The sequence below is a fragment of the Fukomys damarensis genome, unplaced genomic scaffold (assembly GCF_012274545.1).
Source record: "Fukomys damarensis isolate Sample0158 unplaced genomic scaffold, DMR_v1.0_HiC HiC_scaffold_39, whole genome shotgun sequence".
Lineage (NCBI taxonomy): Eukaryota > Metazoa > Chordata > Mammalia > Rodentia > Bathyergidae > Fukomys > Fukomys damarensis.
Genome location: NW_022900951.1, coordinates 128,656,929 through 128,669,401, shown reverse-complemented (window position 1 = coordinate 128,669,401; position 12,473 = coordinate 128,656,929). Strand labels below are relative to the sequence as shown.

The 12,473-nt window shown below is 38.3% G+C and overlaps 2 protein-coding genes across 4 annotated transcripts in view; one reads left to right on the top strand and one right to left on the bottom strand.

Moving 5' to 3' along the window:
* Positions 1–1,472, bottom strand: part of Spry3 (sprouty RTK signaling antagonist 3) — an 88,082-nt gene extending 86,610 nt beyond the window's left edge. Inside the window, exon 1 of the mRNA XM_033760243.1 lies at positions 1,162–1,472. The gene's annotated coding sequence lies outside the window, so the exon portion shown is untranslated. The remainder of the gene's footprint in view (positions 1–1,161) is intronic.
* The window catches only part of Tmlhe (trimethyllysine hydroxylase, epsilon), a 94,811-nt gene continuing 83,207 nt past the window's right edge, over positions 870–12,473 (top strand). For 2 of the 3 annotated variants that reach the window (XM_010614315.3, XM_010614314.3), the window contains exon 1: positions 870–1,017. The gene's annotated coding sequence lies outside the window, so the exon portion shown is untranslated. The remainder of the gene's footprint in view (positions 1,018–12,473) is intronic. The other variant, XM_010614316.3, reaches the window with a different exon arrangement.

Here is a 12,473-nt window from a genome sequence, read left to right as displayed (position 1 = left end):
AAGAGGGGGGAGGGGAAGAGGGGGTGAAGGGAGCGCAGGGACAAGGGGAAAAAAATGAGAATCAAGACCTGTCATGTAAAGGTACAGAATCCCAATGATGAATGTAACTGCATTGTATACCTGGATTATACCAATAAACTCAATAAAAAGAAAAAAAAAGTATGGGTAGAACATGCTTGGCAGAAAGAATCCTATGTTAAACATGTAATGTAGTAGTAAAGGTTCTTCAGAGTTTTTTTCTTCTGTTAATTATGACTTCTACAAACCATTTCCTTTACTATCTTTGTGAGAGTAATACTTTTCATCTCTAACAACTATAATACTGTACAATTTCTTACTTTCATTATCTGTACATTCTATTTTCTTCTTTATTTTTGCTCTCAGTATTTTTTCTTTGCTTTGAATTTCCATAGCACATGCTATTTCAGCACACTTTTTACATGCATAAGGTGCTCATTCCTAACGGTTTATTTCCTTCTAATATTAGCCCTGTACCTGGATCTTGGATTCGAGATGCTCAACTTGAGAACCCAGAAGCTAGCGGTATGTGTTAGAATTAACTTGTAGAAAGTGGTGGGAAAGTCTTAAAGCAATTTTAGTTCTAGCAAACGGTAATAAGTCACCATAAATAAAGCATAATGGGGAGACTCCAGAGGAGCACTGATAAGGCAGACAGGCTACCGAGGCTTTACATGCAGTGTAGCATTACAGACAATCTGTTCAATGAGGGCTACTAAGTAGAGCATCTCGCAGACCCAATCCTTTAGGGTCTGAATCTTTAAGATGCTCAGGCAGCAGCACAGGTATCAGGCAAGCAAAGCACCCACCCGACACGCCCGGAAGGAGAGGGGCGGGGCCTCCAGGCTTGCAGCAGGGCCCAAACAGGCTGGGGGAGGGGAGCGCAAGGCCGACAGTTTCCGTGGAAAAAGCAAAGGCCGCGCAGGGTTATATATCAAGGCCTTCTTAGCTTGTATTTCTGCCCTCTTTGCAGAATTGGGAGTCGCGACCGTGGCACAGGTAGGTTCTTCCCCACGGGTCTGGGTAAGGGTGTTTTGCGTGCATGGGATGGATGGGTTTGCTGAAGCTTTCATTTTCTGGCCTGGCGCAGTGGAGGCGGCGGCTTCTACCCAGGCTGCTCAGACCCATATTGGTAGTACTCACCTTAACTCTGCTGGAGGAGGACACTCCTGCCTTGCCGCAGGGCTGTGGTCCTGGTTTGTGCCAGTTGCGCTACGGGGTCCGTCTAGAGATCTGCGTGAGGCTAGATGGGCCTAGCACTCAGGAAGAGCTGGAACAAGCTGGCGTTGGGACTGACGCGCAGTGTACATTGTTTCAGACTCTCTTGGATCTTCCAGTCCTGTATCTGTCACTCACTTGCTGTCTGTATTTCAGCTAGTCTGTACCTTTTTGTGCCTCATTTTGCTCAGTCATGGAGTGAAAGGAGAAATCACCTTTTACAAGAGCTTTGCAGCACTGATTTCTTTCTTTCTTATATCGTTCTCTGCCCAGATTTTTACCCTTTGTCTGCCCCTCCAGAGCAAGGCTGCCTAGGAAGTGAAAGAGTAGGACATAAGGGAACTTAGGTTAAGAAGTCCTCTATTGTGAAAACAACTCTGAAGAGGCTTTTAATACTATTGCAAACGACATTCATTCAACTCATAAAATGAATGTCAACTCTGAATAATGGTCTTGTAAATGCTTTACAATTAAGGATTTTAACTAAGTGATTGCCAAAATATTCTGTGTTGAACGAACAAAGTACAGTATACAGCCAACAAATGTCTCAACGATGCAAGAGTTGAATAATTGTATAACTAATCATTGAAAGGAAAACTTGAGCTCTCATATTTAGAAACATGTCCATAATTCACTCTCAGTGGTCTTCTACAGTTGTTTCTTAGCTGGTTATTGCTCTGTCAGGATACACTATACTAAAAATTATATACAGTTGATTTTACATTGGTTAACTATAAAGACACACTATTTAAACAATATGGGCCAAAGTTGTAATGCTAACTTCCAATTCATCTTCATTAAGTGATCATAATGATAATGGCAACTTTTTGGTACGCAAAATACTTTTCACAACCACAAGAAGTGTATATGGCTTTGTCACAATACTTAATGCTATACTTTGTCTCATAACCTGTACGATGAAAGAAATGTTCACTGCAGTGGTAGAGTCTGGAGGCTTCCTTAGTGTACCCTTCCTAGTTTTTTATTTCTTGAAAGTGTGGGGTGGGACATATTATTTCCTTAGTTTTCTCTCTGAGAGTTTGTTATCTCTGCTTGTCAACGCAGAGAACAGAAGTGAAATATCCAAACTGATCATTCAGTGTCCATGACATTCCTGGCAGCTGTGTATTCTGCCTGCCAAAGATAAGGTGGGGTGGGGGCAGGACTAACAAACCTCTTTGGTAGCAAGAGTCTGTTCCTGCCTAGAGACAAACTAAACATAGACCCGTCAGCTGGGCAACGTCATCATCCTGTTCCTATAACACCAAATATCCCCCATGCTCACATGGGCTGTACATGGACCTGCCATTGTCCTGTGTAGATTTTTAGGATAAGAGACTTGGTGAAACCCACCCTGGGCCACACCTGCAAGTGCTAGCCAAGGAGTTCCTGATATAAACATGGGTGTTTTTCTGAGGGAAGGGCCTGATGAGTTCTCAAGTAGTCTGAGGGAAATCATGCTGGACATCTGTTGAACAGACTTCAGGGTGAGTTTAGGACTGGCTGTTTGGCAAGACCTGGTGGCTGCTTTGTTTGGGCACGTTTTATGACATTCATCTATCTTTGTTCTGTTCCTCATACGGTGTTTGTTCACTCCAAAGACAACCAGTGAATGCCTAGTCTGTGCCAGGACGCTCATCCTCTCACTGCAATTGAGAGCACAGCAGAACACAGCACATTTGGGTGAGCAGTAGGAATTCGACCCTAAGCACTCTCAGTAGGAGGCATCTCCACTCTCCTCCACTGCCTGCATCTAATTAGTATAAAGTCCTGTCACTTCCACATCCTGAATATTTTAAAATATCATCCACTTCTCACCCCCACTACTCCAAATTTCAAGCCAGCAATATTTTTAATTTTTTCTTTAAAATACCAAATAATTGCCTGGCCCTCAGCCCTCACCACCAGCACTGCCATAACATCAGAAAACAGACTAATGAGCTCTGTATCACCTGTGAAAACTATCAAGGCATTGAGATGCCTCTCTCTCTGTTTGTGTGTGTGTGTGTGTGTGTGTGTGTGTGTCTTTGTTGGTTTGGAAAATTTTTTTTATTAAGATAGCACATGCATGGCATAAAATTGGCCTGTCTTAGGTGTACACCACAGGATTGTTAGTAAATCGGTCAAGTGGGGCAGCCATTACTACAATCCCTATTTAGACATTTCCATCACCTCAATGCTATCGCTCTTGCCTGTTTGCTGTCCATCTTCATTAACACGCCTCGCACAAGGCAACCCCTAATCTATTTTCTGTCTCTATGGATTCCTATTCTAGATATTTCATAGAAATACAATCATACAGGGCCAGGGATTCAGCTCAATAGCACTGACGCCTGCCTCGCAAGGGCAAGGACCTAAGTTCAATCCCCAGTACCAAAAAAAAAAAAAAAAAAAAAAAACTACTCTATTGTGACTTTTATTTCGTCAGGTTCTTAGGTCCATGTTATAGCTGGAATCAGTTCTTAATTCATTGTCATGGATGACTAATATTTAAGTGTATGGATAGAGAAGATTTTCTAATATATCATCAGTTGACAGATATTTGGATTGTTTCCACCTTTTTGTGATTATAATACTACTATGAATGTGTATGCCTTTTTTGAAGGGACATGTTTTCAATTCTTTTGGATAGATAACTAGGAATTTAATTCCTCAGTTATACTATAACTCTATTATATTTAGTTATTTGCAAAACCGTTTTCTAAAGAAGCTTCACATCCTCAACACCTGTTATTTTCCCTTTTTATAATTTATATATGGCCAGCCATGTGAGTGTTAATAGTATGGTTTAGATTAGCATTTCCTTATTGACTAATTGAATGCCTTTTATATACTTGCTGGACATTTGTGCATGTTCTTTGGGGGAAATATCTACTCATGTTTTGCCAATTTTTAAATTGGGCCATTTGCTTCCTAATAATTGAGATGTAAATGTTCCTTCTATACAGCATTCTGGAAACAAGTCCTTTTTCAGATAAATAAGTTGAAAATATTTTCTTCCAGTGTGTGGCATGTATTTTCGTTTTCTCAATCATCTGTATTGAAGGACAAATATATTGAGTTTTTATGAAGTCCAATTTATCATTTTTTTCTTTTTGCTTATCCCAAGATCATGAAGGTTTTCGCCTATGTTTTCTTTTAAAAGTTTTACACTGTTATCTCTTTCACTTGTATTTTAGATAAATTTTAGTTACTTTTGTATATTGTAAGATAAAAATCTAAATTCATCTTTTTTTGCACATGATTATTTATTTCCTATCACCATTTATTGAAATAATATCATTTTCTTATTGAATTGCATTGGGACCTCATTTGAAAACCAGTTGACCACAAATATTAAGGTTTATGTCTCAACTTCATTTGTGTCCCATTAGTCTATATTCCTATCCTTATGATAGTCTCATATTGTCTTGAATGCTGCAGCACTGCAGTAAATTTTTAAATTGAAAGTATAAGTCTTTGAATTTTTTCAAGCTTTTTTGTCTATTCTGAGTTCTTTACAATTCAATGTAAATATTAAGTTCAGTTTGTCAATTTCTATAAATTGCCATGTATTCATTTTGATTGAGATTTTATTGAACACATACATCAACTGGGAGAACTATCATTTTAAAAATATTGACATTTTCAATAATGAACTTGAAGTACCTCTCCATTTATTTAGATCTTCATTAGTTTTTCTCACCAATGTTTTTTAATTTTCAGAGTGAAAGCTTTCCCCTTCTTTTGATCAATTTATTCCTAAGTATTTTATTCTTTTTGCTGATATTATAAAATAGTTTTATAATCATGTTTTGATTTCTCTTTCAAAGTATTTCGAGGTACAAATGACTTTTGTATATGGATTTTGTATCTGGTGGCATTGCTAAGTAGAATTATTGGTCTTATAGTATGTGTGGTGGTGTGTTGTATGTCTTACGATTTTTCTCATATAGGATTACAACAGAGGTAGTGTCCCTTCCTCCCTAATGTATCTGTTTTGTTTCTTATTCTTGCCTACTTCCTCCAGCTAGAATCTCCCATACAATGTTGAACAGAAATGACAGAAATGAATATCTTCCTTTGGTTCCTGACCTTAGAGGAAAACATTCAAATTTTTATCATTAAATGTGATACTAGTTGTGTGATTTTTGTAAATGTTCTTTCTCAGCTTGGAAAAGGTCTCTTTTGCTAGATGGTGTAGGGTTTTTTGAGTCTTGAATGGATGTTGGATTTTGTTAAATATTGACTTTTCCTGCATTTATTGAAATGATCATGTAGTTTTTGGTCATTTATTCTACACAATACATTATTAACTGCTAGAACGTGGTGTACATTGATTTCTGGGTGTTAAATCAACCTTTCATTCCTGGGATGAATCTTTTTTGGTTATGGTATATAATTATTTTCTGTTGGTGGATTTGAATTGATACTATTTTGTTGACGTGTTTGCATCTATATTGATAAGAGATATTGGACTGTAGTTTTCTTATGATGTGTTTATCTTGTTTGATGGCAGATACCAGCTTCATAGAATGAGTTGGGAAGATTTTTTCTATTAGATGTGTTTATATTTATAATTACTATATCTACCTGATAAATTCACCCTTTCATCATTATAAAATGTCCTCCTTGAGGTTAGTGGAGAAGAGGAAAGGAATAAGCAGAAGGAGAGAGGAAACAGAAAAGGGGTAAATAAGAAGATCAAATTATTTTATATACATGTATTAATATGCCAAGATGCAATCCATTATTCTGTATAACTAATATGCAATAATAAGATTATTTTCAAAATAAATAAGATAAAATGTCCTTTTTATTCAGCACCATTTTTGGTGGGGAGGGGTTTGAGACAGGGTCTCACTATGTAGTTGAGACTGTCCTGGAACTCACTATGTAGTCCAGGCTGGTCTCGAACTCATAGTGATCCTCCTGCCTCAGCCTCCCAAGTGCTGGGATTATAGGCATGAGCCACTGCACCCGGCAGTGCCATTTATTTTTAAAGTCTACTTTGTCTGATATTAGTATTTGTTTAGCCACTGTAATTCTCATATAGTTATTCTTCATATTGTATAATTTTTATCTTTGTTTTCTTTTGATCTAGTAATGTCTCTATATCTGAAATATCCTTTGATTTTGTGGCTTTATCCAGTTTCACAAACTTTGTCTTTTGATTAGACTGTTTCACCTATTTATATTTACTGTAATTCATGATATGATTGTGTCTTAGTTACTTTCTTATTGGTGCAACAAAATATGGTGATACCTTGATTGTAGAATGGCTACAGCTGGAACTTTCTACTATGGAATGACAAAGTTTGAAAAAAAAAATCGCTTGGTGTCCATAACTTTGCTCGATAGTCACACCAAAATTCTGCCATGAAAAACCTGTAGGGGCCAAGGGTGGGTCATACATCATGTCTCATTGCTGACATTGAGGGGTGACGCTTCAGTCTAAGCACTGCTCTTGCCAAGACTACATAAAGTATTTGTGTTAGTTCATTAAAACATTCATCATTGTGCCTTTTTTTACACTTTATTTACATAAAATATTGTAACCGTGGCTCCAAAAAAAGTGAAGGATACCAGCAGTAAAGAGAAAAACTGTAAGTGATAGAGTTAAAGAAAGAAATCATTGCAAAATTTGGTAAAGTCCTGGAAAAAAATGAGTGATAAGCATATTTTGGGACCTCAGAACCAATTATTTGGTTTTCCATTAATTCTTACGGGAAACATATGTTCAATTCTCAACCTTTTCGGTGTTAAAACACAAAATTTGAAAATAATTGAGTTCTACAACTGAGGTGTCAGGTAAAGTGATCAAAAAGTTTATTGTAGCTAACAGTTTGTAGAGATTTCAGTCCATAGTCAGCTGGCTCCAAGGCAGGGTGGCATAGCAGAGGGTCATCACAGAGAAGAAACAGTTCATGGTGTGGCAGGCTGGAAGCAGCAAGCAATGAGCCTCCCTTTCCCTTTTTATTCCATTTAGGCTATAGCCGATTGGTTGGTGCCACCCACACCCAGGGTGGGCCTTCCCATTATCCACACCAGGACTTTGCTAAACCAGTCAGCACATTCCCATGATTCGTTCACTCCCAGAAGCCATACCTATGAGTGTATGAGGTTTTGGGGGGACATATAGATATAAGCCATGACAGATTGTATTTACACACCTGACTTTTTTCTATTGAATAATGCATTTTTAATATCTCTTAGCCTTTTTTTGTTCCTCTGCTCTTCCTTTATTACTTTAGAAATGTATGGATATATGTTTGTAGTACATAATGATTACATTCATTGTGTGGAGTTGATATATGTACACGATACATCTGAATTCTTTTATCCCCTCCACCCATTCCTCACTTTCCCTCCATCTATTCCTCACTTTCCCTCCATCTCTTGGTTCCCTTCTCCTATATTTATTTTTGTACAGGTTTGTAGTATATAATGATCCCATTCCTTGTAGGAACTTGGTATATGTACATAGCACGTTGCAATTCTCACCCATTTTATCTCATTTCCCTCCCCTACCTTCCCCCACTCTCCATCTCTTGGTTCCCTTCCCATAGGCTAAAGATCTATCTGGTTATTTCTCTTTTTTTGTTTTCCTTTTTTTTTTTTTTTTTTGGTACCAGGAATCAAACTCAGGATCTTGCACTTGAGAGGCAGGTGCAGTGCCATTGAGCTAAATCTCTGCCCTATCTGGCTATTTCTTACTGTCTATCATTTATTTTGAACTTTATTTATATTTTGTGTTTCTCATATGAAAAAAATATGTGATATTTGGGCTAGTGTGTTTGATTTATTTCACTTAAGATTATGGTCTCAAAGTGTGTATATTTTCCTATAGATAATTCAAGGTTGTCTTTCTTGGTGGCAGAGTAGTACTCTATTGTGTGTAAATACCTTATTTTCTTTATCCATTCATCTGTTGATTGACATATAGGATGCTTCCAAGATTTAGCTATTATGAATTGTATCACCATAAACATGGGTGTGCATGTACCACTGTAATGTAATGTCTTTAATTCTTTTGGGAAGATACATAGAAAGGGAATAGCTGGGTCAAACAGAATTTCTAGTTTTAGTATTTTGAGGAATCTCCATATTGATTTCTATCATAGTTTTACTAGTTGACACTCCTACCAACAAAGAAGAGTTCCCCCACAGCTTAGCCAGTATTTGTTACTATTTGATTTCTTGAAGATAGCCATTCTTTCTGGAGTGAGATGGAATCTTGGTGTTGTTTTAATTTGCATTTCTTGAATAGCCGATGATGTTGAACATTTTTCCATGTATTTATTAGCTATCTGTACTTCTTCTGAGAAGTGTCTGTTCATTTCAGTATCCAATTTCTATTGGGTCTTTTAATTTGGTGAGTCTTAAGTTTTTTAGTTCCTTATATATTCTAGATATTAGTCCTTTAAGATACAACTAGCAAGATATTTTCCCCTTCTGTAGGTATCCCTTTTTCTTGGGTTCCTTTGCTATTGGAGAGCTTTTTAGTTTAATTTGATCCCATTTCTTTATCCCTGATATTATTATTTCTTGTGCAACTAGGATTCTGTACAAAAAAACCCTTGCCTAATCCTTTCAAAAGTTTTAGCTAGCTTGTCTTCCAGCAGATTGTTTCTGTTTTAGTATTTAGATCTTTGATCCATTTCCTTTTAGTTTAGTACATAGTGAAAGATATGGGTCTAGGTTCAATCTTCAGCATGTGGATAGCCAGTTTTCCCAGCACCATTTGTTAAAATAACTATCTTTCATTCAGTGAAATTTTTTGGCCCTCTTTTCAAAGTGTTCCTGGAGGCATTTCTGTTCCATTGATTCACATGTTTTTTGCCAATACATGCTAATTTTTTTGTTTTGTTTTGTTTTGTGTTTTTGTGTTTGTTTGTTTGTTTTTGGCACCAGGGATTGAACTCGGTTCCTTGCATTTGTGAGGCAGGCCCTTTAACCACTGAGCTAAATCCCCGGCCCTCAGCTTTGTAGTTTAAAGTGAAATCCAGAATTGAGATTCCTTCTGCCTTGATCTTGTAATCCAGGATTGCTTTTGCTATTCTAGGTCTCTTGGTTCTATATGAATTTTAGGATTGTATTTCTAGTTTTGTAGGGAATGCCACTGTATTTTGATTAGGATTGCATTAAATCTAGAAAACAGGGCAGTCTTAGCCCTGTTTGGCAATTTTAATGCCCAATGAAATGATATTCATCTTCTTCGTCTTTGGTACCAGGGATTGAACTCAGGACCTTGTGCTTACAATGCAAGTGTGGCAATACTGAGCTAGATCTTCAGCCCTTGGATTGCATTAACTCTGTATATCAGTTTTGGAAGTATTGCCATTTTGACTATATTGGTTCTACCTATCCAGAAACCGGTGATGTCTTTCCATTTTCTGACGTCCTCTTCAAATCTCTATTTTCAGAGTACTGTGGTTTTAATTGTAGAGGTTTTCACTTCCTTGGTTAAGTTAAGGTATTTAATTTTTCTTAATGATACTGTGAAAGATATTGTTTCCCTGATTTCTTTCTTGGAGAGTTTATTATTGGTGTACAGGAGTGCTATTGATTTTTGAGTGTTCACTTTGTTTCCTGCCACACTACTGAATATGAGTATTAATTCTGGGTGTCTTTTGGCAAGACTTTTTGGACGTTCTATATAAGAGGATTAAGTCATCTGCAAATAATGATAATTTAACTTCTTCCTTTCCTATCCATACTCCTACTAGCACTGTACCATGAATCAATCCCAGCATCACATCTCTAATCTTAGAATCACACACTCTAGATCCAGCCACCTCTGAAAAGCCACACCTATGACCACATGAGGCTTTGCGGGAACATCTAGAAAAAAGCCATAACATTCTACTCCAGCCCCCCAAAAACTGATGCACATCCTTTTATACAAAAGGCATTTATTTCATCTCCAAGAGTTGCCAACATTCTAACAGTTTCTGCTGAAAAGTTCATCTGAAGTCTCCTCTGAGATTTGAGGCAAATTATTATTTTCATGCCCCTGTACAAATGAAAAGAAAGTTAAACTTTTCCAAAAAACAATGGCACAAAATAAACATTACCATTCCAAAAGATACTAATAGGGAGATAGAAAGGAATGAGACGAAAGCAAGTACAAAATCCAGTAGGGCAAACATTAAGTCCTGTAGTCCATGTCCAGAGTTCAAGGCAGTCTGTGGTAAGATGTGAATTCCAAAGGGTTTGGATGGTTCCACTGCCCCCACAGCACTTCAGATAGTTGTAGCTCCTATGATTTCTTTCTTGGGTCAGCTATGCTTACTCCTTTCAGCTTTCCTCAGATCATCCATGTTCTTGACTTTAACCTTCTGGAGGCTCCACTGCACCTTTAGCTTCACACTCAGGGCTTCACACATTGCCCTCTCAGGGGCACACTGCCTGGCCTTGCAGGCCTTCTTCTGAAATCTGGTTAGAAGCCTTCCTGACCCCACATCTCTTGCATTCTGCATGCACATAAAACCAACACCATACAGATTATGCCAAGGTCTGCTGCCAGCTGGAGCAGTAGCCAGACTTCTTCTCTTCTTCTTCTGCTACTTGACTGTAGCAGTCAAGTGCCTGGATCACTGAGCACTCTGAACCCATTCCTGAGGGACAACTAGGGAGGCCAATGACATTCTGGAACTTGGTGCTCTGGGATAATTTGCTCAAAGCAAATTATTTCACCTTTGCAATTTTGAGGCTGCAAAGGATGGGGCCTTGCTGGTTCTTGTGGTGTCCTCAGGCCATTTTTTCCATTGTCCTGTTCTTTCTCAGGAAACAAGTTCTCCTCTGCTGTACCTTTGCAGTCCACAGCTTTATTGGAGCTTCCTTTCTGGTCAAAGTCACAACATTTTAAATCATTCTTCTGGCCTTTTTGCTCTTGATTGTCAACATAGATATAGCTAAAGCCCCCAACAGTAGCCATGCTATGGACTGGCTTGAAATTATACTGTCTTGAAATTTTTTCTGCAAGATTAGTCTGCTGCCCTTAATCTCAGTCTCAGGCAAATTCTCTATACACAACCATAATGCAGACAAACCTGCCAAAGCATAGCACACATTATTTAGAGCCCAGCAATGAATGTAGTCCTTCCTCCTAGCACAAACATCTGGGGCCTGGTCTTTACTGGCAGCATTTCTGTCAGCATTCTGGTCTTCTGAGCTCTGACCAGAATCCCCATCAAGTACAGCTTAAGGCATTCCAAGGCTACGTCTTCAGCTGGCATCTCTAAACCTTTCCAAACTCTTCCCACAAGCCAATTCCAAAGGCTCCTGAACTGCATGGTCAGGTACAGTCACAGCAATGACTCCACTTCTCGGGTACCAAATTCTGTCTTAGTTACTTTTATAATTGCTGAGACAAAATACCTGACAACCAAAGTTAAAGGAGGAAAGGTTTGTTTTGTCTCACAGTTTGTAAAAGTTTCAGTTCATAGTTGGCTGGCTCCGAGGCAGGGTGGCATGGTAGAGGGGCATCACGAGGAAAAACAGTTCATGGTGGGCAGAAGGCAGCAGAGCAAAGTAATGAAGAAGTAGCCTGGATACAATATAAGAGACAGAAAGAGGTCTGTTGTCATCACTGGTGCTGCTTCCTCACAACTTCACTGCTTGCTACTTTTCTGCCTTCTGCTTGGCATGAAATATTTCTCCTCTGTGTTGCCTGTCTGCCATGTCACTCTTCCTTGGAGCCAGCCAACTATGAACTGAAACCTCTACAAACTGTGAGCTATGATAAACCTTTCCTTCTTTAACTTTAGGTATTGTATATTTTGTCTCAGCAATGAGAAAAGTAACTAGGACATCTGTTAATGTAGTATATTCTTCATCTGAACATGCTATAAACCTAACAGTGTATGTCAGAGACTCCTGCAGCAGATCCCAATCTGCTTCTCAGTGCTATGATGCATGATGAGAAGAAACACATAGAGATAGAGTTAAAGAGGCAGATATGGGGAGCCAGGATGACCTGTGTTAGTGAAAGCAAAGCTTGAACAAGCAAAGGCCCTGAATACTCAGAGTCATTGATATTTGTTGGTGATATCATATTTAGATTGTGGTAAAGGGGATACATAGAGTTATAATGGACACATTACTGATGCCGGCAAGGCTTATAAAGAAAGAGACGAAGCTTTTTTTTTTTCTTTTCCGGTACTGGGGATTGAACTCTGGACCTTGTGCTTGCGAGGCAGGCGGTGAAACCACTGAGCTAAATCCCTGGCCATTCTTTTTTTTTTTTTTTTTTT